At 43.8% G+C, this 27738-nt stretch overlaps 1 protein-coding gene and 4 pseudogenes across 1 annotated transcript in view; 4 read left to right on the top strand and 1 right to left on the bottom strand.

The window, feature by feature from the left end:
* Positions 1-27738, top strand: part of LOC134911826 (17-beta-hydroxysteroid dehydrogenase 13-like) — a 391544-nt gene that overhangs the window by 268560 nt on the left and 95246 nt on the right. The window lies entirely within an intron of this gene.
* On the bottom strand, positions 13066-13183 carry LOC134936151 (5S ribosomal RNA; annotated as a pseudogene).
* Positions 14788-14905, top strand: LOC134936688 (5S ribosomal RNA; annotated as a pseudogene).
* Positions 21073-21190, top strand: LOC134936214 (5S ribosomal RNA; annotated as a pseudogene).
* LOC134936144 (5S ribosomal RNA) lies at positions 21335-21452 on the top strand (annotated as a pseudogene).

Genomic DNA, 27738 nt, shown 5'->3' with positions numbered 1-27738 from the left:
CTGACCACTGACGTGTCCATAACCCTCTACTGGTAGAAATGGACAACGCACTTAGACTTGATGCCAGTCGGCAAATATTCCTCTGTGCATCACGCATATATAGAAATGCATCTTTCAAATGCTCTATAGGCAAAAATATACTGTCCCTATCTAGGGTATCAATATTTTCAGTCAGGGAATCCGACCACGCCAACCCAGCACTGCACATCCAGGCTGAGGCGATTGCTGGTCGCAGTATAACACCAGTATGTGTGTAAATACATTTTAGGATACCCTCCTGCTTTCTATCAGCAGGATCCTTAAGGGCGGCCATCTCAGGAGAGGATAGAGCCCTTACAAGCGTGTGAGTGCTTTATCCACCCTAGGGGGTGTTTCCCAACGCACCCTAACCTCTGGCGGGAAAGGATATAATGCCAATAACATTTTAGAAATTATCAGTTGTTATCGGGGGAAACCCACGCATCATCACACACCTCATTTAATTTCTCAGATTCAGGAAAACTACAGGTAGTTTTTCCTCACCGAACATAATACCCCTTTTTGGAGGTACTCGTATTATCAGAAATGTGTAAAACATTTTTCATTGCCTCAATCATGTAACGTGTGGCCCTACTGGAAGTCACATTTGTCTCTTCACCGTCGACACTGGAGTCAGTATCCGTGTCGGCGTCTATATCTGCCATCTGAGGTAACGGGCGCTTTAGAGCCCCTGACGGCCTATGAGACGTCTGGACAGGCACAAGCTGAGTAGCCGGCTGTCTCATGTCAACCACTGTCTTTTATACAGAGCTGACACTGTCACGTAATTTCTTCCAACAGTTCATCCACTCAGGTGTCGACCCCCTAGGGGGTGACATCACTATTACAGGCAATCTGCTCCGTCTCCACATCATTTTTCTCCTCATACATGTCGACACAAAAGTACCGACATACAGCACACACACAGGGAATGCTCTGATAGAGGACAGGACCCCACTAGCCCTTTGGGGAGACAGAGGGAGAGTTTGCCAGCACACACCAGAGCGCTATATATATACAGGGATAACCTTATATAAGTGTTTTTCCCCTTATAGCTGCTGTATAGTTAATACTGCGCCTAATTTGTGCCCCCCTCTCTTTTTTAACCCTTTCTGTAGTGTAGTGACTGCAGGGGAGAGCCAGGGAGCTTCCCTCCAACGGAGCTGTGAGGGAAAATGGCGCCAGTGTGCTGAGGAGATAGGCTCCGCCCCCTTATCGGCGGCCTTATCTCCCGTTTTTTTATGTATTTTGGCAGGGGTTAAATGCATCCATATAGCCCAGGAGCTATATGTGATGCATTTTTTGCCATCCAAGGTGTTTATTATTATTGCGTCTCAGGGCGCCCCCCCAGCGCCCTGCACCCTCAGTGACCGGAGTGTGAAGTGTGCTGAGAGCAATGGCGCACAGCTGCAGTGCTGTGCGCTACCTTGTTGAAGACAGGACGTCTTCTGCCGCCGATTTTCCGGACCTCTTCTGCCTTCTGGCTCTGTAAGGGGGCCGGCGGCGCGGCTCTGGGACCCATCCAAGCTGGGCCTGTGATCGTCCCTCTGGAGCTAATGTCCAGTAGCCTAAGAAGCCCAATCCACTCTGCACGCAGGTGAGTTCGCTTCTTCTCCCCTTAGTCCCTCGATGCAGTGAGCCTGTTGCCAGCAGGTCTCACTGAAAATAAAAAACCTAAACTAAAACTTTTACTAAGAAGCTCAGGAGAGCCCCTAGTGTGCACCCTTCTCGTTCGGGCACAGAGATCTAACTGAGGCTTGGAGGAGGGTCATAGGGGGAGGAGCCAGTGCACACCAGATAGTCCTAAAGCTTTCTTTAGATGTGCCCAGTCTCCTGCGGAGCCGCTATTCCCCATGGTCCTTACGGAGTCCCCAGCATCCACTTAGGACGTTAGAGAAATTAAGGGACGTATTTCTGTGTGCTGCGCCGAGTGTGTAGAGAAGGGCTTGAACTTTGTATATGGTATTCAATCTCCCTGTCTATAGGTAAATTATGAGTGGTCTCTTCTTCACTATATCCTTAGGTCGCCATTATATGATACTTATTATGATATAACATCCCTGATGACATTTGTCATTCATAGTCCAATCTACTGCGGAACGCAATTTAGAATGTACTTTGAGGCATTGCTAAAAGCCGCAGTCCTCTATATATACATCTAAAGAAGTCTTCCTCTTTATATTTAAATGTTTTACCCGCTGCAGTCTCTTTCCTCTCCCCTTCCCATCCTTATCTTTAACTGTCTTAATTGTATTCATTCCTCCCATAGCGGCCCGAGTGGCGTAGAGGGTTAAGCCACAGACCCGCTATATAGAAGGGGACCATGAGTTCGAATTCAGATGATATATCTTACCGGGTTCCCTTAGAATTCTTGTTTTGCATTATTTATTTATTTCTATGCTGCTTTCCTGATATCTTTATTATCCTCCTCTCCATTTCTATAGAGTGATAATGATCTCTTAGGATTGGGAATTTAGTACTCATAATTTTTATCCTTTTTGCATTTTTGTCTCTACGTTATTAATTAGAGACTCTTTGCATTTTTGTCTCTACGTTATTAATTAGAGACTCTAATTATACTTATTAAGTTATTGGTCAAACACTGATGATTTTTTAATAATGTATCCTAAACTGTGAATCACTGATCCTCTTTAGCACAATCTTATTATATTTTACTATTATATATGGTGATATATATGCCCTAAGTAATATATAAACAATGTATGTTTATTTTATGATACTGACTGATAGTTTTTGAGTATTCTTATCCATGTTTCTTATTTGTATTGTCTGATTTTTTGATGAGAGCCAACATTTGTGAAACTTGCATCTAATATTGATTATGGACAGCTGGTGAAATTGATAGACGGCTTTAAATACTGGCCAGCCCTAGGCAGGAGTATACCTTTGACAAAGTCACGTGGAGCGTGACGAAACGCGTTAGGACTCCGCCCTCAGCTCACCTCAATCTAGGTGTCTCTAAGATACACCGCTTTGCACTGTTCCAGCGTGAGTGTCTCCAAGCCTGTTTACTGCTGCCGGCTACGGCTTTACAACATGTCGCTGGATCTCCATCTAATATCCCGGTGGTCACTTTTACCTCTACTACGCTGCAAAGCGCAAGTGGGCACTGCAGGACATCTGGCCGAGGACGCTCGGCCCGCCGCCAGCCCATCCGAGAGGTAAAACATTCATCTCAGGTCCAGTGATAATATACACCCACTATTCCGGGACTGAGTTTGTTGCTTATCTGCCAGCCGTTTATTCCAGCTAAATACAGCCTGCTACACTCCGAGACTGCACCTGAATTTCATTTGCCGGCTATCAGCCCAATTATTATCAGTGCTTTGCAAATTATGGGCACTATTTTTATTTATAACGACTGTTAACATATGCTCACTAGACATCTACAAACGGAGCATTTAGAGGTGTTCTTGATTGGATTTTTTAAGGTCACTTATGTGGTTTTATTATTGATAAATTTATATATTTAAATTGTTGGCTCTCATCGTTCAATTTATTTCCTGGAACACAGCGCATCCGTAATTCCCCTTTCTTGGAGAGGTGAAGAGCCTGCATAACAGCCAAGACCTTTCAAATATTGCTTACTGATTGCCTACCCCACACAAATCCGGTCTGATCCGCATGAACTATGTCAGGGACTATGAATTTAAGTCGATTCGAGAGGATTTTAGTGAACAATTTATAATCCGTGTTTAGGAGGGAGATCGGACGGTAAGAACTGGAAGACTCAGGATCCCATCCAGGCTTCGGGATAACCTTTATGACTGCTGAATTAAAATATTTGAGGCAAGGGAGCACCCTGCATGAAAGAATGAAATAAAACAGAAAGAGGTTCACATAATCTAGCAGATAGAATTTTATAGTAGTCATTGGCGAAACCATCAGGGCCCGGAGTCTTCCCAGTCTTAAGTCCAGCTATCACTGCAGAGACTTCCTCAGTGGTAATTTGCGCGAGAAGAGAGGCATAGTGCGACTCTGACAATTGGGGCAGATCAGTAGAAGACCAAAAGCTGGACTTATGTGTTTGGTCAATAATAGGACTTGCATAAAGATCAGTGTAAAAAGATTGTAGCACCCCAGCAATCTCTGCAGAGGTCCGCACTCTGCGCCCCCCTTGGGTGAGCAAAGAGTGGATGACCACTTTAGGGTGTCTGCCTTTTAACAAACGGGATAAAAGTTTGCCAGACTTATTGCCTTACCTGTATATGCCACAATCCCTTGCAAATGAATATTTGGCTTCCATCTGAGAAAGAAGGGTGTCAAACAGTGTTTTTTTGTGTAAGGTAGCGTTCCCCAGTGGAAGGGGAGGGGGAGGATTTATATTCCTGAAAAGAATGAGTAAGAGCCGACTGGGCTTCCAAGTATTGCGAATTTAAATCTAAATCCCTTTTTTTACTATAGGACATAATATGTCCCTTGACAACTGATTTGGACGCTTGCCAGAAAAGAGCAGGATCATACTTATCTAAAGGGAATAGTTCCGCAACAGGTTACTTTTACAGACAAAAACCACTAATGGATAATGGTCTGATTACCGACCTTTATTGATAATGTACACAGAGTGTAACAATTCTACGTCGGTGGTGCTCCCAGAGTCAGTAAACTTCAAGAAACAAAAGAGGAGAGGAGAAAGACTCTATGTTGGGGCACTCTAGATAAAAAACTAGACAATAAAACTTAACTTTTAATTTATATACTAGAATATAGTGACTCAAAAATAGAATATAACCATTTATATTAATGCATATATATCATACTTGATAATTGCTACCAGTAGCTATAATTATGAAAATGTAAGTAAGGCGCCTGGGTGAAAGTTATTTATAGTAATACGTTAACTGGGTAAACCTGTATATAAATATTATAATAAAACAGGTTGTACTTGATCCCAGAGGGATAATCACTCAGTATGTCTTCTCCATATTGAAAATTCTCAAAAAGAAGGTATAATCTAAGACAGAATAAAAATGTTGCCTATATCGGTTCTTAAACACCTTCTGCTCTATGTTTAGGCGGCGGTGTCACCAAAAGGCTTTTAATTCAATAAGTTTTATGTTTTTGAGCCTCCTGCACCTGGCAAGAGTCTGAGGGTGTGAGATTGCTAAATTTGCTGTAGATAGAGGGTAAAGATATTCGACAACCCTGTGATGCAGAAGGAGTTATGTGAATTAAAAGAATGAAAACAAGAAGAAGATAAAGATGAACAATAGGTATCTTACTTCTGCTGTTCAGTTGGATTGTTTACTGCACCTGGTATTCATTGCTGGTCACCCAAACAATTACTGACCAGGCCTACCATAGATTAGCTTCCAAGTCCCGCTGTCGAAAAACGGACCAATTGACGATAGTGTGCGTCCTGGATTCGACTTCATGGACGGCACAAAAGTGTTTAAAAAATCAAGAAAATAAATGCGTGGGGTCACCCCTCCTAATCATAACCAGCCTCGGGCTCTTCGAGCCTGTTTCCCCCCCGCATGCTGGTACTTGTGGTTCTCCAAGCACCAGCTTGCGGGGGAGGCTTGCTGGGACTTGTAGTTCTGCTACAAAAAACAATATTCTTTATTTTGTCACTTGGCTATCAGCCTCCCATCCGCCGCCCTTGGATGGGGGGGACAGCCTTGGGCTTCACACCTGGCCCTTGGGTGGCTGGAGGGGGGGGGACCCCTTGATTTAAGGGGTCCCCACTCCTCCAGGGTACCCCGGCCAGGGGTGACTAGTTGGGGATTTAATGCCCCGGCCGCAGGGACCGGTATAAAAGTGTCCCCAGGCTGTGGCATTATCTCTCCAGCTAGTGGAGCCCGGTGCTGGTGTGAAAAATACGGAGGACCCCTATGTCTTTTGTCCCCCATATTTTTTGCACCAGGACCGGACGCAGAGCCCGGTACTGGTTGTTCAAATATGGGGGATCCCCTGTCAATTTCCCCCCCGTATTTTTACAACCAGGACCGGCTCGAAGAGCCCGAGGCTGGTTATGCTTAGGAGGGGGGACCACACAAATTTTTTTTCAGGGTTTTTAACCCATTCCCACTGAAAAACATGCTCTGATCTCCATATTATTTTAGTCGGTAAAAAAATATATATATTCTTTTAAAAAATATATTAAATAATACTTGTGGCTCCTAATAAACAAACCAAGTACATAATTCCTTCTAATATAAATAGATATGCTATTAGCAACACAAAAAACACACAAAAAAACATGTTTGTTAAAATTTTTATTAGATCCCGCCAGCAAAATGAGGCGGACTGAAATTGACGAAATGACTGTCGAAAAGCACTGTTGTCGAATCGACATTCTTTAAATGAATATACTTTTGTGGAAAAGCCGCATTTTTACCATTGCAGACATGTCGAATTTGACAACTGTCGAGTTGCAAAAAGTCGAATCTGAAACGTCCGTTTTTTTGTCGAAAAGTACTGTATTGCATTGTCGAATCATTATTTTTGTGTCGAAAATGCCCCGTTTTTCGACATTTGCGCCAATTCGACCGCAATTGCATATGGCCCTATCTTTTTGCTGCCCGTATCATTATTAAGAATAGTAAGGTGCAGATCTTTATTTTCAACCAGTTTTGTGCCGCACCGTAGAGATTGAGGAAGAATTTATTAAGCTGCGATACCAGCCAGACACCTCTATACATTCTGAGACGTATTCCATATCTTTATTCCATCTTGATATTTTACATATTTATACTCCTTAAAGCTATCACGTGCTCTCTCATCCACTAATCTGGACAGCAGAAGCACCTTTTCTTTCTAATAGGGAGTCATACTCTCTCATTCAGCAGATTACGGCCATACTCCATGGGATATGCCCGAGCTCGTCCGATCTTGGAAGCTAATCTATGGTAGGCCTGGTCAGTAATTGTTTGGGTGACCAGCAATGAATTCCAGGTGCAGTAAACAATCCAACTGAACAGCAGAAGTAAGATACCTATTGTTCATCTTTATCTTCTTCTTGTTTTCATTCACATAACTCCTTCTTCTGCATCACAGGGTTGTCGAATATCTTTACCCTCTATCTACAGCAAATTTAGCAATCTCACGCCCTCAGACTCTTGCCAGGTGCAAGAGGCTCAAAAACATAAAATGTATTGAATTAAAAGCCTTTTGGTGACACCGCCGCCTAAACATAGAGCAGAAGGTGTTTAAGAACCGATATAGGCAACATTTTTATTCTGTCTTAGATTATACCTTCTTTTTGAGCATTTTCAATATGGAGAAGACATACTGAGTGATTATCCCTCAGAGATCAAGTACAACCTGTTTTATTATAATATTTATATACAGGTTTACCCAGTTAACGTATTACTATAAATAACTTTCACCCAGGCGCCTTACTTACATTTTCATAATTATAGCTACTGGTAGCAATTATCAAGTATGATATATATGCATTAATATCAATGGTTATTTTAGTGATAATGTGCAAATAAAACTGCTTAAATATTACACAGTAGGAACCTAGACGTGTGCAATGTAACATCCGCCATTATATAGCGACCCTGAGCGTCATCGAGAACTGCATGGACAGAGATAGGGACAGTGTGCCTAGCTAAAATAATCACTCCCCGAGCCTTAGAAGAAAAGGAGGAAGAGGCTACCACAGGCCAGCCCATAGTATTCAATTTCACCACCTCATTTGGCATAAGATGAGACTCCTGAATGAAGACATCAACCTCCATTTTCCGAAGATAGAGCAAAATCTTTCTGCGTTTAGCTGGGGAGTTGATGCCGCCCACATTCCACATACCGACACTTAGACTAGCCATGCATCAATTGAACTGGGTAAACCAGAAAACCGCTACCGTAACCATGATATCTACAGCCGCCCAGCAATAGATACAAAACATACCTGGGTAGACACAGAAGGAAAAGAGGGGAAGGAAAAGAAAAGGGGAAAGAGGGAAACAGAAACATATAATACATGCAAAACAGAACATTAACACTGTAAAAGAAAGTCCTGCGAAGGACAATCATAACTTCAGAAAAACCAGAGCAACCGGTTCAAGCAGACATAGGCCAACCTAGACAGCCAATGAGCCAGCCAGAAATATGAAAACCTGAAAAAAAGATGAGGGGGGGGGGGGGGGCGCGGGCGCCCTCACCCTCACCCTCCCTTGGCATCATAGTAAGAGAAAATATATACAGTATATGAAAAATAACGAGAAAATATCAGAGCACATATTGAAGAAAAATAAAAATACAACCTTCTAAATAGAAATGCAAAAGGAATGAAAAAAAAAAGGGAAAGTATCCCCCTAAACAGTTCTAAACATGTGGAGTAATACTACTTAACCGTAAAAAGCAACATATGAGCAGTAAGAAGCGAAAACATCAAACCAGGGCAAAATAGCTCCAACTGCTGTATAAGGCCAAAGTCACAGCAGGTATAACAAACACCTGCAGCGGATCCCATAATAACAAGGAAATTGGCAGTCGTTGCAGGCAATGAAGAAAAGTCTCAGAGCAATACTCAGCCATCACGGTCTGGAGTGTCATCTGCCTAGGAGGAGTCCTCTTATACCATGGAAGCCTCAGAAACGTAAGCCTCCGCGTCCGCCAGATTAGTAAAATTCCGGAAGGAATTTCCCTCGAACAGGCGCAGCCGTGCAGGGAAGAGCAAAGCAAATTTCTTATTCGCCTTGACAAAACGAGAACAGAGGGGAGTAAATTCACGACGTTTGGAAAATGGCCAAACGAGCTCACTCCCATTGTAAATTCCTATGCTTCCTGGATGCCGTCCATATCGCCTCCTTATGGAGAAAGTTCAGACATTTAAATATGACCACAGGTCTGCTATTAGGTGAAGATCGTGGGGGGCCCAGTCTGTGGGCTCTCTCGATGACTAAGCCAGTGCATTCATTCTGTATTTGTAATAAATCAAGGAGAGACGTTTGTAGAAAAAAGGTCAGATCAGGACCTTTCAATGACTCCGGGAGCCCCAGCACCCTAAGATTCGATCTCCACAATCTAATTTTGAGATCGTCAACCTTGTTAAGTAGCTGAAAGTGTGATTTTTGGAGCTCATCATATCTGTGTTTAAGGTCCCCAACATCCTGGAAAGTCTCCTCCAGCCTCTGCTCGTTAGTAACAACAGCCTTGGACAACTGCTTGATTTGGGATTTAAGATCTTTCACTGCCTGCTGCATTTTACAAGCATGTGCATCCATAATAGGCCCCATGGCATCCCTAACTGCTCTCACTACATCAGCATAAGTCACTGGAGAGTCAGGGGAACAAGCAGGCTCATCTGAGGGAGGAATGTGCTTTGCAGAAGCCTGTTTGACGCTGCCAGCAGCCTGCAGGCTTGTTTGTGAGCTAGGTGTGGTGGCCTTCTTGTATTCCCCCGGCCGTTTTTCAGACCGCAATCTCTGAGCTTTAGGGGGCATGGGGGAGGACAGAAATCTTTCCATCCAGTCCCCAAAGCCTTCCCACAGACTGTGTGCGACAGGCGCTGAGAAGCGCCGCGGCTGGGAGGCTCTGTGTGCTCCGGTTACCGAGGGTGCAGGAGAGCTGAAGAAATCAGCTTCTCCTCACATGGGCACAGCCTCGTCTCTGTGTCATCTAAGCTGTTTCCTCCTCCACAATCCACAAATTTCACCCGCCTAGTGGTGTCATCCAAGCTGCCTGACACCACTGTCACTTCACTGAAAGAACCGGCAGATAAGCGTGTGGAGGGATGCCTGAAATCTATTTACTCCCTGACAGGTGCTGTACATAGACCCACTATTGCTGCCTCCTGGGCTGCTAAAGGTATTGAAGCATGGATTCAGGCATTAGAAGAAGAGCTGCCCGAGGTTATATCTGACAAATCCAGATAATACCTGTCTCACATCACCACAGCCTCTTATTATATTCAAGAGGTGTCCTCTGAGGCGGGGGGGTGTTGGCAGCCAAGGCGTCTGTCCTGGCTCGCTGCATTCTGTGGTTGAGCTCATGGAAGGTGGACCTGGACTCCAAAAAGATCTTGGAGGTACTCCCTTTTAAGGGAGACATCTTGTTTGGGGAAGACCTAAATAAAATCGTGTCTGAACTGGCGGCTGCTAGAGCTGCCTTTCTCCCAACTACTAATCCTTCTGCACAGAAGTCAAAAGGCACCACTTTTCGTTCCTTTCGACCTCAAGGGAAAGCAAAAGGTCAGGCATACCGAGACAATCTCGTGCTTCCAAAATCACTAAGCCCAAGGCAAAACAGTCCTGGGCGGCCCGTCAGCCTTCTACTAAACAAGTCAAGCCTGCCGTATGATGGGGCGGGCCTCCACCTGGGAGACCCCAGGGTGGGAGGCAGACTTCTGCAGTTCACCCAGGTCTGGTTAAAGACCACTTCAGATGCATGGGTGCAAGAGGTTGTCTCTCATAGGTACGCAGTCTCTTTAAAGAGACGTCCCCCTTGCCAGCTTTGCACCACGGTCATCCCTTCAGGATTCACTAAAGGCACAAACTCTGCAGCAGGTTGTGAGTTCCCTCCTGGATACAGGAGTGGTAGTGCTGGTGCCTTTGTCCCAAAGGGGCAGTGGTTACTACTCGACCCTGTTTCTAGTCCCGAAACCCAATGGGTCATTCCGGCCTATACCCAACCTCAAATCACTAAACAAGTTGGTGAGATTGTCCAAGTTCCGTATTGAGCTGGCAATGGAACCCGGAGACTATGTGGGATCCCTGAATATTCAGGATGCATACCTGCATATACCTATTGCCAAGTCACATCAGCAGTATCTGCAGTTTGCTATTGGCAACCTACACTATCTGCTCCAGGCTCTGCCATTTGGACTGAATATGGCTCCTCTGATCTTCATCAAGGTCATGGCCATAATGACGGCACATCTCCTGCCATATCTGGACGACTTGCTGATCCTGGCAAACTCCCACGATGTCCTCCTCAGTCATCTACAACTGACGGTAAGCTTCCTACAAGCCCACGGGTGGCTCATCAATTGGAAGAAATCCTCGCTGGTCCCAGCTCAGAGCATGGTGCACCTGGGGGCACTCCTGGACACACAGTCAACGTCTGTTCCTGTCTCCAGAGAAAGTCCTGAAGCTTCAGGACAGGATAAGATGCTTCCTCTGTCGCCCCAAAGAGTAGATACACCCGGCGATGCAAGTACTTGGCCTGATGGTGTCGACATTCAACATGGTAGAGTACACTAAATTTAATTCCCGCTCTCTGCAGAGGATAATCCTTTCCAAGTGGGACGGGTTACCTCATCAGATCAGATCTCACATGATTAACGTGACTCCGGAGGTTCGTCATTTGCTGCCCTGGTGGCTCCAGGACCAGCAATTGAGCAGGGGCCGTCCCTTCTGGATTCCCGACTGGGTCCTGCGGACAACAGATGCCAGTCTGCGGGGATGGGGTGCGGTGTTGGAGCAACACTCTTTCCAGAGTCGCTGGACCAAGGAGGAGTCCATCCTCTCAATAAACATTCTGGAACTGCGGACGGTGTTCAATGCGTTAACTCTCGCCCTGCCTCTGGTACAGAACAGGCCTGTTCAAGTACAGTCAGAAAACACCACCACGGTGGCATATCATCAACCATCAAGGCAGAACTTGAAGCCGCATGGCAATGTTGGATGTGTCAAAAATCCTTCAATGGGCAGAACGCCATCTGTCAGCAATATCGGCAGTGTTCATTCCGGGGGTCCTAAACTATGAAGCGGACTTCCTCTGTCGCCAGGACGTACATGCCAGAGAGTGGAGTCTTCATCTGGAAGTCTTTCAACTCCTAGTGGACACGTGGGGCTGACCAGATGTAGACCTAATGGCGTCTCAACACAATCACAAAGTTTCAGTCTTCGGAACAAGGACCAGGGATTCTCAAGCAGCGTTCGTTGATGCACTAGCCACTCCATGGAACTTTCGGCTACCTTATGTGTTCCCTCCAGTGTCACTCCTGTCCAGAGTTCTGCAGAAGTTCAATCAAGAAGGAGGAATACTACTTATAGTCACTCCAGCGTGGCCCAGATGGCATTGGTTCTCAGACTTGCAGGGTCTATCAACAGAGCATCCTCTTCTACTTCTTCAACGACCAGATCTCCTCGTACAGGGCCCTTGTCGCTATCCAGACTGGCTTTGATGGCGTGGCTCTTGAAGCATCACTCCTGAGAACCAAAGGATTCTCTGAGGCGGTCATTCAAACTAAGTTGAAAGCCCATAAGCCAACGTCTGCTCGGATCTATTATAGGGTCTGGAATTCTTACTCCACCTGGTGTGTTGATAAGAACTATGATGCGTAGAGATTTAAAATATCCAGAATCCTGGCTTTCCTGCAACAAGGCCTGGACTTAGGCCTTCATCTAGCCTCCCTCAAGGTTCACATATCTGCCTTGTCGGTGTGGTTTCAGAGAATAATTGCGTCTATACCCGACGTTCATACATTCACTCAGGGTGTGTTACGGATTCAGCCTCCCTATATCCCTCCTTTGGCTCCATGGAATCTGACTGTTGTCCTGAATGGTATACAAATAAATTCAATATGGAACCGCACTAGTCTTGATAATTTGAACAAAATGTAGAAATAACATAAATAACATAAAGAAACCAATATATATGCAGTTGGAAAAAAAAAAGATTTTAAACTGCTAATGATTGGCGGTGCTCCCAGGAATTTTGTAGACTGGACTACAATTGAAAAGGAGAGAAAAGACAAAAAACCCTTGTTTGGGAGCACTCGTTTGTAATGATTTGTGTAATGTAAATAGAATAAATAATAAGTGAAATAAAACTTAACCTTTAATTGTTTCTTGAATAAAAAAGGAATAAATGTGAAATATTTGTGAGACTCGTGTCTGATGTTTGAAAAAAGGAACTTGTTTAACCTTTTTAGCAAATGAGGTACAAGTTGCCAGGAGAAGGTGAAAATATCAGAAGCAATATATTTGATGAATAACAATGTGTTCTGATGAAATAAGTGTATCCAGAACAGTCACTGTACATGCCTTGGAATGAAGGTTTCAATAGAAGCGTGATATGGTAGCAAAGTTGAGTGAAACAAATCTTTGGAGAGAGAAAGAAAGAGAAGGGGGCCCACTGCACCTGGTATTCTCAGGGGGTTTCCCATCCTGATACTGACCAGGCCATGCCTGCTTAGCTTCCGAGATCGGACAAGATCGGGCGCATTCAGGGTAGTATGGCCGTGGGCCTATTGTAAGAGATGTAAGGAAAGAGATAAGAGAGAGAATGCACTTAGATTAAAAAGGAATTGTACTGAAGACTCCACCTTTCAAACTAAAAGCGTTGAGCTGGCTGCAAGATTGAAAGAACGAGGATACAGCAACAGACTTATTAAAAGGGCCAAATCCGAAGTACAGAAAGTAGAACGGGATTCTCTGGTTTTTCCTACTACAAAAATTAAGGAAGATAAAAACACCCTTCGCTTTATCGGTGACTTCTGTAAGAATTGGAAAGATGCAAGAAAAATCCTGCAAACCCATTGGCACGTTTTAAAAATGGATGAGGACATATCGGACCAAATTGGCCAGAACATCAACATGAGCTGGAGAAGGGCACCCAATTTAAAAGATAAACTGGTAAGAAGCTACTTTTCACAGCCCTCAAAGCCAAGACCTCTCAAAGGTAGCTATCCTTGCGGTAAATGTAAACTGTGCCCACACATCTCTAACCTTACGACAATCATGGACAGATTTAACCAGCAGATCACAGTGCATGACTTTTTCAACTGTAGGACAGAGAATGTGATCTATTGCATCTCTTGTACCTGTAACTTAAGGTACGTGGGCATGACTTCTCGCATGTTCAAAGTCAGGGCACTTGAACATATCAGTACGGTTAGAAATGCCAAATCAGACTTAGCCCAATTCAAGAAGCTCACCACAGTCGCCAGACATTTCTTACGTTTCCATGACAGTCGAACAGAAGATCTTCATTTCTCAGGTCTGGAACATGTAAAAATGGGATTAAGAGGCGGAGATTACAGCATGGCACTCCAGAAAAAGGAATCTGAATGGATCTTCAAGCTGGACACTCTAATGCCCAAAGGTCTAAATGAATACATCAACTACAGCATCTTTCTACCCACATAACTCCAATATCCATTCATCCTGTTCCCTTCCCACCCCAATCCTGTCCATTCCCCCCTTGTCCCACACCATCACCCCAACCCTCACTTTCTCCTTTTTTCCCCCTTTTTTCCTCTCTCCACCGCCCTTCTCCCTCTTCCTTTCCTTCCCCTCCTCATTCTTCTCTTCCCCCTCCCTCTTTTTCTTTTTCACCACTCATCCTCTCTTTCCCCTCTCTCCCTCTATCCTCTTTTCCTATTTCACTACTCCACTTCGCATTCCAATCACCCATCCACCTCCTTCCCCTCTCTCCCTTTTCATTTCTCTTTCTCTTTTTTCCTTTCATTCCCACATTTCCCTTTCTCCCCCCCCCTCTTCCCACCCCCCCTCCTTTCATCCCAGTCTTCACTACACTTCATGCACCTTCTTCTTTCACTTTTCTCACAGCCCATAACCTGAACCTCTTCCTATACCCGCCTCCATGGCCCTCCAGACCCTGAAATTTCCACTCGGAAGCTAAGCAGGCATGGCCTGGTCAGTACTAGGAAGGAGAACCTCCTGAGAATACCAGGTGCGGTGGGCCCTTTTTAATTCTCCAATGCTTGCTATACCTCCACTTCTGCTTCTGGAAAAACACTCCCGGACTACACATGGTTGATTTACGTATTGTACGGACAACAGGAGTGCATTCTCTCTCTTATCTCTTTCCTTACATCTCTTACAATAGGCCCACGGCCATACTACCCTGAATGCGCCCGATCTTGTCTGATCTCGGAAGCTAAGCAGGCATGGCCTGGTCAGTATCAGGATGGGAAACCCCCTGAGAATACCAGGTGCAGTGGGCCCCCTTCTCTTTCTTTCTCTCTCCAAAGATTTGTTTCACTCAACTTTGCTACCATATCACGCTTCTATTGAAACTTTCATTCCAAGGTATGTACAGTGACTGTTCTGGATACACTTATTTCATCAGAACACATTGTTATTCATCAAATATATTGCTTCTGATATTTTCACCTTCTCCTGGCAACTTGTACCTCATTTGCTAAAAAGGTTAAACAAGTTCCTTTTTTCAAACATCAGACACGAGTCTCACAAATATTTCACATTTATTCCTTTTTTATTCAAGAAACAATTAAAGGTTAAGTTTTATTTCACTTATTATTTATTTTATTATTTATTCTATTTACATTACACAAATCATTACAAACGAGTGCTCCCAAACAAGGGTTTTTTGTCTTTTCTCTCCTTTTCAATTGTAGTCAAGTCTACAAAATTCCTGGGAGCACCGCCAATCATTAGCAGTTTAAAATCTCTTTTTTTTCCAACTGCATATATATTGGTTTCTTTATGTTATTTATGTTATTTCTACATTTTGTTCAAATTATCAAGACTAGTGCGGTTCCATATTGAATTTATTTGTATACAATTCTTGGTACTGAGGTCTCTTCCTCAGCTCTCGGACCCAGCACAGTCATCCAGGCCGATCTTTAGGCCTCCATTAGGACTGATCTCTTTATCTTTCATGTTGAACTTTTCCCTTTAAACCTCTGTTTCAAGAATTCAAGACACCCGCCTCTCTCTCAGCTCCAACGACCAGTACAAATATGAGCACTTTCAGTTTAAAAACTGAATTGAAAAACAAAAGATCCATAGAAGACTTAGATACCATTTTTCCTATCAAGATCCCTGATCCCATCACAGAGACCAATTGGGAAGATGACCTATCTCGTTAGAAGAGAACTCTCCAAAGACGCATTAGAGTTGATTGGGATTTAACTAGCTTGGAACACTATTGTAAACAAAAAATATCTCCAAGAGGTCTACGGCCCAAACTTTTTCCCTCATTCGCACTTTCTACAGATAATTTACGCAAAGATTGGGAACAATGTCTCTTAAAATGTTCCCAGGATTTAATGGGCATTCTAATCAAACACAATCACCTAATTATGGAAGAATGCACTAAAGAAATTGATACCCTGGGTCTAAAATTGGAACAATGGGAAGGCAATCCCTCCTTTCAAGATTTTTTCTGTAAAATGAAAAAAGATCTTGAGTCATACGAGGATAATATTATTGAAAGGAAAAAATCCAAGTTCGCAAGGGATAAACGCGACTTTACTTCTGGACACATTTTTAAATAGACCCAACAAACTCACAGAAGGGACACGACCAGGCGGGATTATACACCATCATCCTCTGAAGTCGAACTATCAGATACAGAAGACCATCCGGATTCAAACTCTGATTCGAGAGATCCCTTCGATCGCAGGAGGGATCACAGTTACCACTCCGCTTCCACATCCACCTCTTTTTTAGAGGCAGGCAGGGGCAAGACCCGTGGATACCCTGCAAAACAAAAACCAGGCGGGGGGGAAGGAAGAACATCAAGACAAAGATGGCGGTCACCACAGCAAAGACGATACCCTTCCAGGAAACAGAAGTAATCAATGAGGGCCTCACCAAACTAAGGATAATCAACCTGTCCACACATGTTCTCACCCAGGATTAAACCAGTGTCCTTGAGAAAGGTCTCTCTTTCTCACCGACTAATCATTTTGACCGTTTCAAATGGGAAATAAATCTTCGACATTTCGGTCGTAAACTCCTACTCAAAAAACACTTTTCCAAAAAAGACAAGTCCATTTCCCCGTCAATTAGTGACCCAGCTAACTGGTCACAGCAAGAACAAGATGCTCTAGCCATTCTGGAGGAACTATCGGGTGATCAACCTCCTACTTCCACTCGCCCAATCTGTAAAAACAAGTCAACCTTTTATCCCAAGGATAACCAAAGTCCTGAGATAAAGGTGTTCTTGGATCTGGTATCACGTGACTTTGACAAACTTTACCGGCGCCAGAAATCCTTTAGATCAATTGACAACCTATCCAGACAACAGAAAGCAGCTATAAAAGAGATGCAAAAATGGGACGACATCCAGATCAAAATGTCAGATAAAGGAGGAAACATCGTGATATGGCCTACTACACTATATCTCAAAGAGGCCAATAGACAATTAAAAGACACCTCCTGCTACAAGACAACCCTATTTGATCCCACACAGAACTTCTCAAACCTTTATTCTCGGATCATTAACAAATACCTTCAACAAGGCACCATCACAAAAACAGAATGGGATTATCTGAACACCCCGCACCCAAGGACGCCGACACTTTATTTGTTACCAAAAGTCCACAAAAATGTGGACAATCCACCAGGACGACCCATTATATCAGGGAATGGGGGCCTTCTAGAAAAAGCCAGCTGCTTCCTTGATGTTCACTTGCGACAACATGTCCTCACCCTCCCTTCATATGTCAAGGATACGACTGATGTCCTGAAGAAAATTCAAGGTATACGCTTGGAAGACTCCCATATCATGGTTGGATTAGATGTTGAATCTTTATACACATCCATTGAACACGATCTGGGCATTAATGCAGTCAAATATTTTCTGTCCATGGGTGATACTGGTGACTTTCAGGATTTCCTTTTGGAATTACTCCACTTTGTGTTGAACCACAACTACTTTCTTTTCAACAATCGTTTCTATGTACAGACCAGGGGCACCGCTATGGGGGCGGCATGTGCCCCCACATATGCGAACCTCTTTTTGGGCTGGTGGGAACGAGAAATGGTATTCAACGATGATCAAGAGGAATACACTAACCACATTCTGATTTGGATACGTTACATCGACGACATTTTCATGATCTGGGATGGCACCCAAAACGAACTGGACCAATACATCCTTTCTCTTAATACCAATCAGATCAATATGAAATTTACATATACTAGCAGTAAATCTTCCATTCCATTCCTTGATCTCAGGATATATCGAGATGAGACCAACACAGTAGCCACTGAAATCTTCAGGAAAGAGACCTCAACCAACAGCTTACTTCATTCAACTAGTAGCCATTTTCCATCAACCATCAGAAATATTCCCAAAGGAGAATTCCTTAGATTAAAAAGGAATTGTACTGAAGACTCCACCTTTCAAACTAAAAGCGTTGAGCTGGCTGCAAGATTGAAAGAACGAGGATACAGCAACAGACTTATTAAAAGGGCCAAATCCGAAGTACAGAAAGTAGAACGGGATTCTCTGGTTTTTCCTACTACAAAAATTAAGGAAGATAAAAACACCCCACGCTTTATCGGTGACTTCTGTAAGAATTGGAAAGATGCAAGAAAAATCCTGCAAACCCATTGGCACGTTTTAAAAATGGATGAGGACATATCGGACCAAATTGGCCAGAACATCAACATGAGCTGGAGAAGGGCACCCAATTTAAAAGATAAACTGGTAAGAAGCTACTTTTCACAGCCCTCAAAGCCAAGACCTCTCAAAGGTAGCTATCCTTGCGGTAAATGTAAACTGTGCCCACACATCTCTAACCTTACGACAATCATGGACAGATTTAACCAGCAGATCACAGTGCATGACTTTTTCAACTGTAGGACAGAGAATGTGATCTATTGCATCTCTTGTACCTGTAACTTAAGGTACGTGGGCATGACTTCTCGCATGTTCAAAGTCAGGGCACTTGAACATATCAGTACGGTTAGAAATGCCAAATCAGACTTAGCCCAATTCAAGAAGCTCACCACAGTCGCCAGACATTTCTTACGTTTCCATGACAGTCGAACAGAAGATCTTCATTTCTCAGGTCTGGAACATGTAAAAATGGGATTAAGAGGCGGAGATTACAGCATGGCACTCCAGAAAAAGGAATCTGAATGGATCTTCAAGCTGGACACTCTAATGCCCAAAGGTCTAAATGAATACATCAACTACAGCATCTTTCTACCCACATAACTCCAATATCCATTCATCCTGTTCCCTTCCCACCCCAATCCTGTCCATTCCCCCCTTGTCCCACACCATCACCCCAACCCTCACTTTCTCCTTTTTTCCCCCTTTTTTCCTCTCTCCACCGCCCTTCTCCCTCTTCCTTTCCTTCCCCTCCTCATTCTTCTCTTCCCCCTCCCTCTTTTTCTTTTTCACCACTCATCCTCTCTTTCCCCTCTCTCCCTCTATCCTCTTTTCCTATTTCACTACTCCACTTCGCATTCCAATCACCCATCCACCTCCTTCCCCTCTCTCCCTTTTCATTTCTCTTTCTCTTTTTTCCTTTCATTCCCACATTTCCCTTTCTCCCCCCCCCCCTCTTCCCACCCCCCCTCCTTTCATCCCAGTCTTCACTACACTTCATGCACCTTCTTCTTTCACTTTTCTCACAGCCCATAACCTGAACCTCTTCCTATACCCGCCTCCATGGCCCTCCAGACCCTGAAATTTCCACTCTCTTCCCTTCCCCCCCCCCCACACTCAATATTCTCTTTGCAGACCACACCTAACACAACACTCCCAGACTCTCCCATCCACACACTCACATCCATCATGTCATCCCCCACTCCTTCCAATTTACAACCCCCGCCCTTTTTCCGCACTTCAATCCTCACATTCAAGTCACAATTCCTTCCCCTACCAGCTCTATTCCCTTCCATTTCTGTACAGCACTCCCTCACTCACTTCCTTTCATTTCAACATATGACACCATATTTATATTCATTCATATTCAGCATCAATACATTTCATGTTAATTTGATTCCATTATATTTACACATCAATTCTTTCAAAATTTACATAATCCCATATTTAATAATTTTTTTATTTTTCTATCTATCACCATCAACATTATCATTTTTATATTCACTTATATTTTTATATTTTATTTTTATATTTTATTTTATTTCATATATATATATTTTTTCATATATTCATTTATCCTATTCCCATATTTATATCCTAATTTCACATTCACCTCTCATCTTTTCCCAATTCCATTTCTGCATCTTTCTCCCACTTTCATTCACAGTTTCATTATACACACTTTCCTCCATTCCATTTCTCATCCTTTCCCCTTTCCCTTCCTTTTTCCCTTTTCCAAAATGGATTCCACAGAGTATCCCACTCCAAATCTGATAGGTTTAACCAATCGTCAGTCAAATCCAAGTAACTAATTCATTGGTTATCTCAACCTTTAAGTACTGGCCACAAGAGAGCAGTAGAGAGAGGCTCTCGTGACCAAGCCCAATCAGGTGAAACGTACGTCGAGAGAACGTCCTTAGTGACGTCATCGCGGCCACGCCCATTCCGGAAGCGGGCGGCCGCGCTCATCACTGCAGCGGGAGTGTGTACAGAGGAGACCAGGACAACGTTCGCCGCATACCTTGCGGCTGCGGTAACTGACACTAGACCACCAGGGTTTAAATGTGCAGCAGGAATCACTAGTATTTAAATTCACTGCCTAGCACCGATTGCATACTGGTTTTTTGTCTATATATACATCAGTAGTGATAACAGATACTAAATCTATCACTACACTCTCTGTTCTAGAACAGCGTTTTATTAGCAGATAATATCTGCATAATTCTGTTCTAACACCCGCCTATGCCTCCAAGGTTTATTTATTACAGATATTTAATCGTGATTTATACACACAAGTGCATTTATGGTGACATTTTCTATTTGTTGTGATTCCAACACACATGTGTATTTATGGTAGCATTTTTCTATTTTCTGGCATTTATCATAGAATAATTGATATTTGGGAGCCAGCCTTGAGCTCCTTTCCAGCATATGATCATTCATCTGGCTTTCCCTCAGGGGACCAGCAATTATTGTGTGAATTGTCATTCAAATTGAGTTATTTTTTAGCTCTGTCCTATTACTAACTGTTATATTCTTTACTTAAAAGTTATTATCATTATTTTCCTTTCCCCAGTTTAAGTATCAAGATATACACACACACACCACTATTTCTATGTTAGCTCATTACCTGCCAAACTTCACCTACCACACTATACCTATATCTATTCCAGACACTCCAAATTATCTTGACATACCTTGTCTGGAAATACCAATTTTGAGACCATCAGTGGCCTTGGTTGAGTGTGAAGTACAGTAAGCAGTATACTCTCCCTTTCTATTCATACTTTCCTCATACCGGCCCACGGCCATACTACCCTGAATACGCCCGATCTTGTCCGATCTCGGAAGCTAAGCAGGCATGGCCTGGTCAGTACTAGGAAGGAGAACCTCCTGAGAATACCAGGTGCGGTGGGCCCTTTTTAATTCTCCAATGCTTGCTATACCTCCACTTCTGCTTCTGGAAAAACACTCCCGGACTACACATGGTTGATTTACGTATTGTACGGACAACAGGAGTGCATTCTCTCTCTTATCTCTTTCCTTACATCTCTTACAATAGGCCCACGGCCATACTACCCTGAATGCGCCCGATCTTGTCCGATCTCGGAAGCTAAGCAGGCATGGCCTGGTCAGTATCAGGATGGGAAACCCCCTGAGAATACCAGGTGCAGTGGGCCCCCTTCTCTTTCTTTCTCTCTCCAAAGATTTGTTTCACTCAACTTTGCTACCATATCACGCTTCTATTGAAACCTTCATTCCAAGGCATGTACAGTGACTGTTCTGGATACACTTATTTCATCAGAACACATTGTTATTCATCAAATATATTGCTTCTGATATTTTCACCTTCTCCTGGCAACTTGTACCTCATTTGCTAAAAAGGTTAAACAAGTTCCTTTTTTCAAACATCAGACACGAGTCTCACAAATATTTCACATTTATTCCTTTTTTATTCAAGAAACAATTAAAGGTTAAGTTTTATTTCACTTATTATTTATTCTATTTACATTACACAAATCATTACAAACGAGTGCTCCCAAACAAGGGTTTTTTGTCTTTTCTCTCCTTTTCAATTGTTGTCCTGAATGCCCTGCAAGAGTCTCCATTTGAACCTCTTTAGTCAGTGGACCATAAATGGCTCACAGCCAAGGTCCTGCTTCTGCTGGCTATTGCCTCTGCTAGAAGGGTTTCGGACTTAGGTGCTTTGTCCTGTCGTCCACCCTTTCTAATATTCCATCATGACCTGGCAGTTCTGAGAACTCGCCCAGGTTACTTAAATAAAGTGGTGTCATCTTTTCACCTTAACCAAGAGATTGTGGTTGCGGCCTTTATCTCTTCTGACTTGTCCTCGAAAGAACGGTCTTTGGATGTGGTAAGGGCTCTCCGTATACATGTGGAGAGGACTGCTTCTATCAGGAGGTCAAATACCCATTTTGTACTGTTTAGTTTCCACAAACGTGGCTGGCCTACGAGTAAGCAAACCTTGGCCAGATAGATTAGAATGGTGATTGCACAAGCTTATGCTCAGGCTGGACTCCCAGCTCCTGCTGTTATTAAAGCCCATTGTACTCTGTCTGTTGGACCTTCTTGGGCGGCCCGCTGTGGCGCTTCCGCAGAACAATTGTGCAAGGTGGCTATGTGGTCCTCAGTGAACACGTTAATTAGGGTCTATGCCTTTGATACTTTCGCCTCCCAGGATGCTTCCTTTGGACGCTGGGTTCTCATACCCGCTAAGGCGCATCACCTCCCTTGAGGAACTGCTTCAATACATCACCCAATGTTTTCCCTGTGGAACACAGTGTACCATGCTGCAGAAAAGGAGAGTTATGGTAGACTTACCATGGTTAACGATCTTTCTATGAGGTACACTGGGTTCCACAGGGCGCCCATCCTGACACACCTAGCTTCTATGGGTTTGTATGGCATTAACCCCTGGTCCCTTCTCCTGTTGTGAGAATGTGGTTCTATGTGACTAACATCTGCCTTCTCTCTTACCTGCTCCTACATTGGACTGGTTAACGAAACTGAGCTCACAGTGCCTAGAGGCAGGGTTATAGAGGAGGCCCCAATGCATCCTGGGACAGCCTAAAGCTTTTTAGCCTGTTGGTGCCTCTGGATCAAGATCCACTCTACACCCAATGTTTTCCCTGTGGAACCCAATCTACCTCGCAGAAAAAGAGTTAACCATGGTAAGTCTACTAAAACTCTGCTTTTTTTTTTTTTATAGTGCAGGAACATCTATATTGTTGAAGTGTGTCACACTGGTACTGTACTTAACTGAGCATTAACCCTTTGTGCAACTGCACACTGGTGATAGTGTTGTTTTTTTTGGTCAGTGTCTGCAGTGTAGCCAAGTGCTCCTAATGAAAACAGCATTAACCCTTGGTGCACAGTGGTTTTGTTTTTCTTGTCACTGCAGCGTTAACCCTTTATTGATGCATACCGATGCCCACAAAAATAGGATTTTAATAACCTACCGGTAAATCCTTTTCTCGTAGTCCGTAGAGGATGCTGGGGTCCATTTTAGTACCATGGGGTATAGACGGTTCCGCCGGAGCCTTCGGCACTTTAAGACTTTTTAACAGTGTGAACTGGATCCTCCCTCTATGCCCCTCCTCCAGACCTCAGTATAGGAACTGTGCCCGAGGAGACGGACATTATCGAGAGGAATTACTATTAAACTTGTGGCGAGATTCACACCAGCTCACACCATACACAAAAAACATGTCGGCTAGCATGGTTTTTAACATAACTCATGCTAACCAGCATGTATAACGCAACAGCAACAGCTGTTAACATTTGAACACATGAGTGCAAAAAGATAAACGTAATCAGCAGGAAAAAATTAGCACTGGGCGGGCACCCAGCATCCACTACGGACTAAAAAAGGATTGACCGGTAGGTTATTAAAATCCTATTTTCTCTTACATCCTAGAGGATGCTGGGGTCCATTTTAGTACCATGGGGATGTACCAAAGCTCCCAGTATGGGTGGGAAAGTGCTAATGTTCCTGCAGAACTGACTGACCAAATTTCAGGTTGTCAGCAGCCAAGGTGTCAAACTTATAAAACTTAGCAAACTTGTTTGCACCTGACCAAGTAGCAGCTCTGCAGATTTGCAAAGCCGAGACACCCCGGGCAGCCGCCCAGGACGAGCCCACTTTCCTTTGAGCTTTTACCGAAGTCGGCAATCCTGCCGTGGAATGAGCGTGCTGAATGGTACCCCTGATCCAGTGCGCAATAGTCTGCTTAGAAGCAGGACCCCCAATCCTGTTGGGGTCATAGAGGACAAAGATTCTGTTTTCCTTATCCTAACCGTTCTTGCAACATAAGTCCTCAACGCTCTGACGACATCCAAGGACTTTGAGATGGCTGAGGTGTCAGAAGCCACTGGCACCACCACTGGTTGGTTGATATGAAAAGAAGACACAACCTTCGGAAGAAAGTGCTGACGTGTTCTCAGTCCAGCCCTATCTTCATGAAATATTAAATAAGGACTCTTGTGTGACAGAGCTCCTAACTCAGACACTCGTCTGCCTGAGGCCAAGGCCAACAGCATGACCACTTTCCAAGTGAGAAACTTCAACTCTACCTGCTGTAGAGGCTCAAACTAGTGCGATTTAAGGAACTGCAACACCATATTAAGATCCCATAGCGCCGCAGGAGGCACAAAGGGAGGTTGGATGCGTAGAACCCCCTTTGCGAACTTCTGGACCTCAGGAAGAGAAGCCAATTGTTTCTGAAAGAAAACTGACAAGGCCGAAATCTTAACCTTGATTTGATCCTAATCTCAATCCAGCATCCACACCCGCCTGTAGAAATAGGAGAAGACATCCTAATTGAAACTCCATCGAGGAGACTTCTTGGATTCACACCAAGATACATATTTTCTCCAAATACGATGGTAATGTTTGGACGTTACCCCTTTCCTGGCCAGAATAAGTGTGGGAATGACTTCATTGGGAATACCCTTACGTGCTAGGATCTGGCGCTCAACAGCCATGCCGTCAAACGCAGCCGTGGTAAGAGCTGATAAACTAACAACCCCTGCTGAAGCAGGTCCTTGCGAAGAGGAAGAGGCCGAGGATCTTCCAGTAATAACTCTTGAAGAACTGGATACCAAGCCCTCCTTGGCCAGTCTGGAGCAATGAGTATTGCTCGAACTTTTGTTCTTCTGATGATCTTGAGAACTTTTGGAATAAGTGGAAGTGGAGGGAACAGATACACCGACTGAAACACCCACTGGGTCACCAGTGCATCTATCGCTATTGCTTGTGGGTCTCTCGACCTGGAACAATATATCTGAAGCTTCTTGTTGAGGCGTGACACCATCATATCCACTTGAGGAATGCCCCAACGACTTTCCACCTCCGGAAAGACTTCTGGGTGGAGGCTCCATTCTCCTGGATGGAGATCGTGTCTGCTGAGGAAGTCTGCTTCCCAGTTGTCCACTCCCGGAATGAAAATTGACGACAGAGCTTTTGCATGTCTTTCTGCCCAGAGAAGTATCTTTGTCACCTCTGCCATTGCCACTCTGCTTTTTGCTCCGTCTTGACGGGTTATGTAAGCTACTGCCGTTACATTGTCTGACTGGATCTGTATGGGACGACCTTGAAGAAGGTGTGCCGCATGATGAAGACTGTTGTACACAGCTCTCAACTCCAGAATGTTTATGTGGAGGCGAGTTTCTTGACTTGACCATCCTCCTTGGAAGCTTTCGCCTTGCATGACTGCTTCCCATCCTCGGAGACTTGCATCCGTGGTCACTAGGATCCAGGCCTGAATCCCGAACCTGAGTCCCTCCAGGAGGTGAGACATTTGTAGCCACCACAGGAACGAAATTCTGGCTTTTGCTGACAAGATTATCTTTTAATGCATGTGGAGATGTGACCCAGACCACTTGTCCAGTAGGTCCCACTGGAAGACCCTGGCATGGAATCGGCCATATTGTAGCGCCTCGTAAGCCACTACCATTTTCCCCAACAAGCGAATGCACTGATGAGTTGATACTGTTCTTGGTCTTGTTTAAGTCAAATTGCTTTCTAACAAAAATTTAAAATGCCAGCTATTAATGTATATTGTGGACGCCTGCACATCTTATTACCATGTGCTATGAATGTGCGCTATACATCGCAAAACACTGCATCCCATAAGAGAAAACAATACACCCACACATTATCTGAGTTCCAAAGCTCATTGATGTATATATTTGTTATTAAAAGGATATGTATTCAATATATCACAATGTACAGTATATATATATATATATATATATATAGAGAGAGAGAGAGAGAGAGAGAGTTACATGGTTACAATTTACACAGTAAGCAGTTATTACAAACCAACTCAAATACATACATGGCCAGCGATACAATTACCATATTTTGCTCAAATAAAGTCTCCACTCCATATCACTCGCTCTCTCTCAGTAAAATCATGCAGCCACTGGACAGACATCATCTCCACCATCATCTGGGACAAACAGGAAAAGCAGCCGGCTCTGTGTGTGATCACCTATACACTGAGTCTCTTGGGGGCGTATCCAGATCTCTTGTTACTTGGTCTAGGGGAGGGAACTTTCTCATTCATGATGAGTCATTGGTCAGTTCATATGCAAGCCTTGAAGACATCAAAAGGGCTGGCCTGAGTTTCCTGTCCATCACATGCTTTGAATGGAATCCTTTTGTTCTCATCAGAATTGTGGCTTTATATTCCTACATTCAATCATAACTACTTGTTGCAATGAGCTTCAACTTAATAACAGGCATCAAATTGATATGCACATTAATATGGTTGCTTTGATACCAAACACAACATGACCATCTTGCTTCGTTCCAATAATACACATACATGACGTTACTCCATTATATAATTTAAAACCTTATGATGTCTTGTGCTTGGTATGTTCAAATTTATGTGCGGTATGAAATATGTGTTGAATCTATCTTTGTGGCATGTCTGTGTTAATGCGTATGTTACCATATTTGCTGTGCTCGCTGCGTGTATTTGCAAGCTTAGCGACTCATAATGTGTGGAGTCTGCATGTTCTCTCTATGTAATATTTTTTATTTCGACAGTCTCAAAAGTTGTTTGACCATGCTCTGGATCTCCTGAGCCTTTTCCACCAGTAGAAATACTCTCTGTACCTTGGTGTCCAGTATCATTCCCAAAAATTATAACCTCATCGTCGGTTCAAACTGAGATTTTGTAAAGTTGATGATCCAACCGTGCTGTTGAAGGTACCATCAGGGATAACGCTATGTTTGGGATTAGCTTGTCCCTGGATCTCGCTTTTATGAGATCATCCAAGTATGGAATTATGTTGACTCCTTGTTTGCGAAGGAGAACCATCATCTCCGCCATCACCTTGGTGAATATTCTCGGAGCCGTGGAGAGCCCGAACGATAATGTCTGGAATTGGTAGTGGTAATCCTGAACTGTAAACCTCAGGTATGCTTGATGTGGTGGGTAAATGGGGACATGCAAGTAAGCATCCTTGATGTCCACTGACACCAGAAATTCCTTTTCTTCCAAGCTGGAAATCACTGCTCTCAAGGATTCCATCTTGAATTTGAATCTTTTCAAATAAAGATTCAGAGATTTTAGGTTTAAAATCGGTCTGACCGAGCCATCCGGCTTCGATACCACAAACAGGTTTGATTAAAAGCCTTAGTTCCTTTGTTCGGCAGGAACCAAGGCAATTACTTTGTCTTGACATAATTTGTGTATTGCGTTCAGGACATTTGTGCTGTCTTGAGCAGAAACTGGCAAGGCTGATTTGAAAAATTGGCATGGGGAAGGTCTTCAAATTCCAACTTGTAACCTTGGGATATTATCTGTAAAATCCAAGGATCCAGGTCTGAGAGAAGCCAGACCTGGCTGAAAAATAGTAGACGTGCCCCCGATCGCACTCCCGCAGAGGAGCCCCAGCGTCATGCTGTGGCTTTTGCAGAAGTAGTTGCTG

The sequence above is a fragment of the Pseudophryne corroboree genome, chromosome 1 (genome assembly GCF_028390025.1).
Source record: "Pseudophryne corroboree isolate aPseCor3 chromosome 1, aPseCor3.hap2, whole genome shotgun sequence".
NCBI classification, from domain to species: domain Eukaryota; kingdom Metazoa; phylum Chordata; class Amphibia; order Anura; family Myobatrachidae; genus Pseudophryne; species Pseudophryne corroboree.
This window is presented reverse-complemented; position numbering and strand designations above follow the sequence as displayed.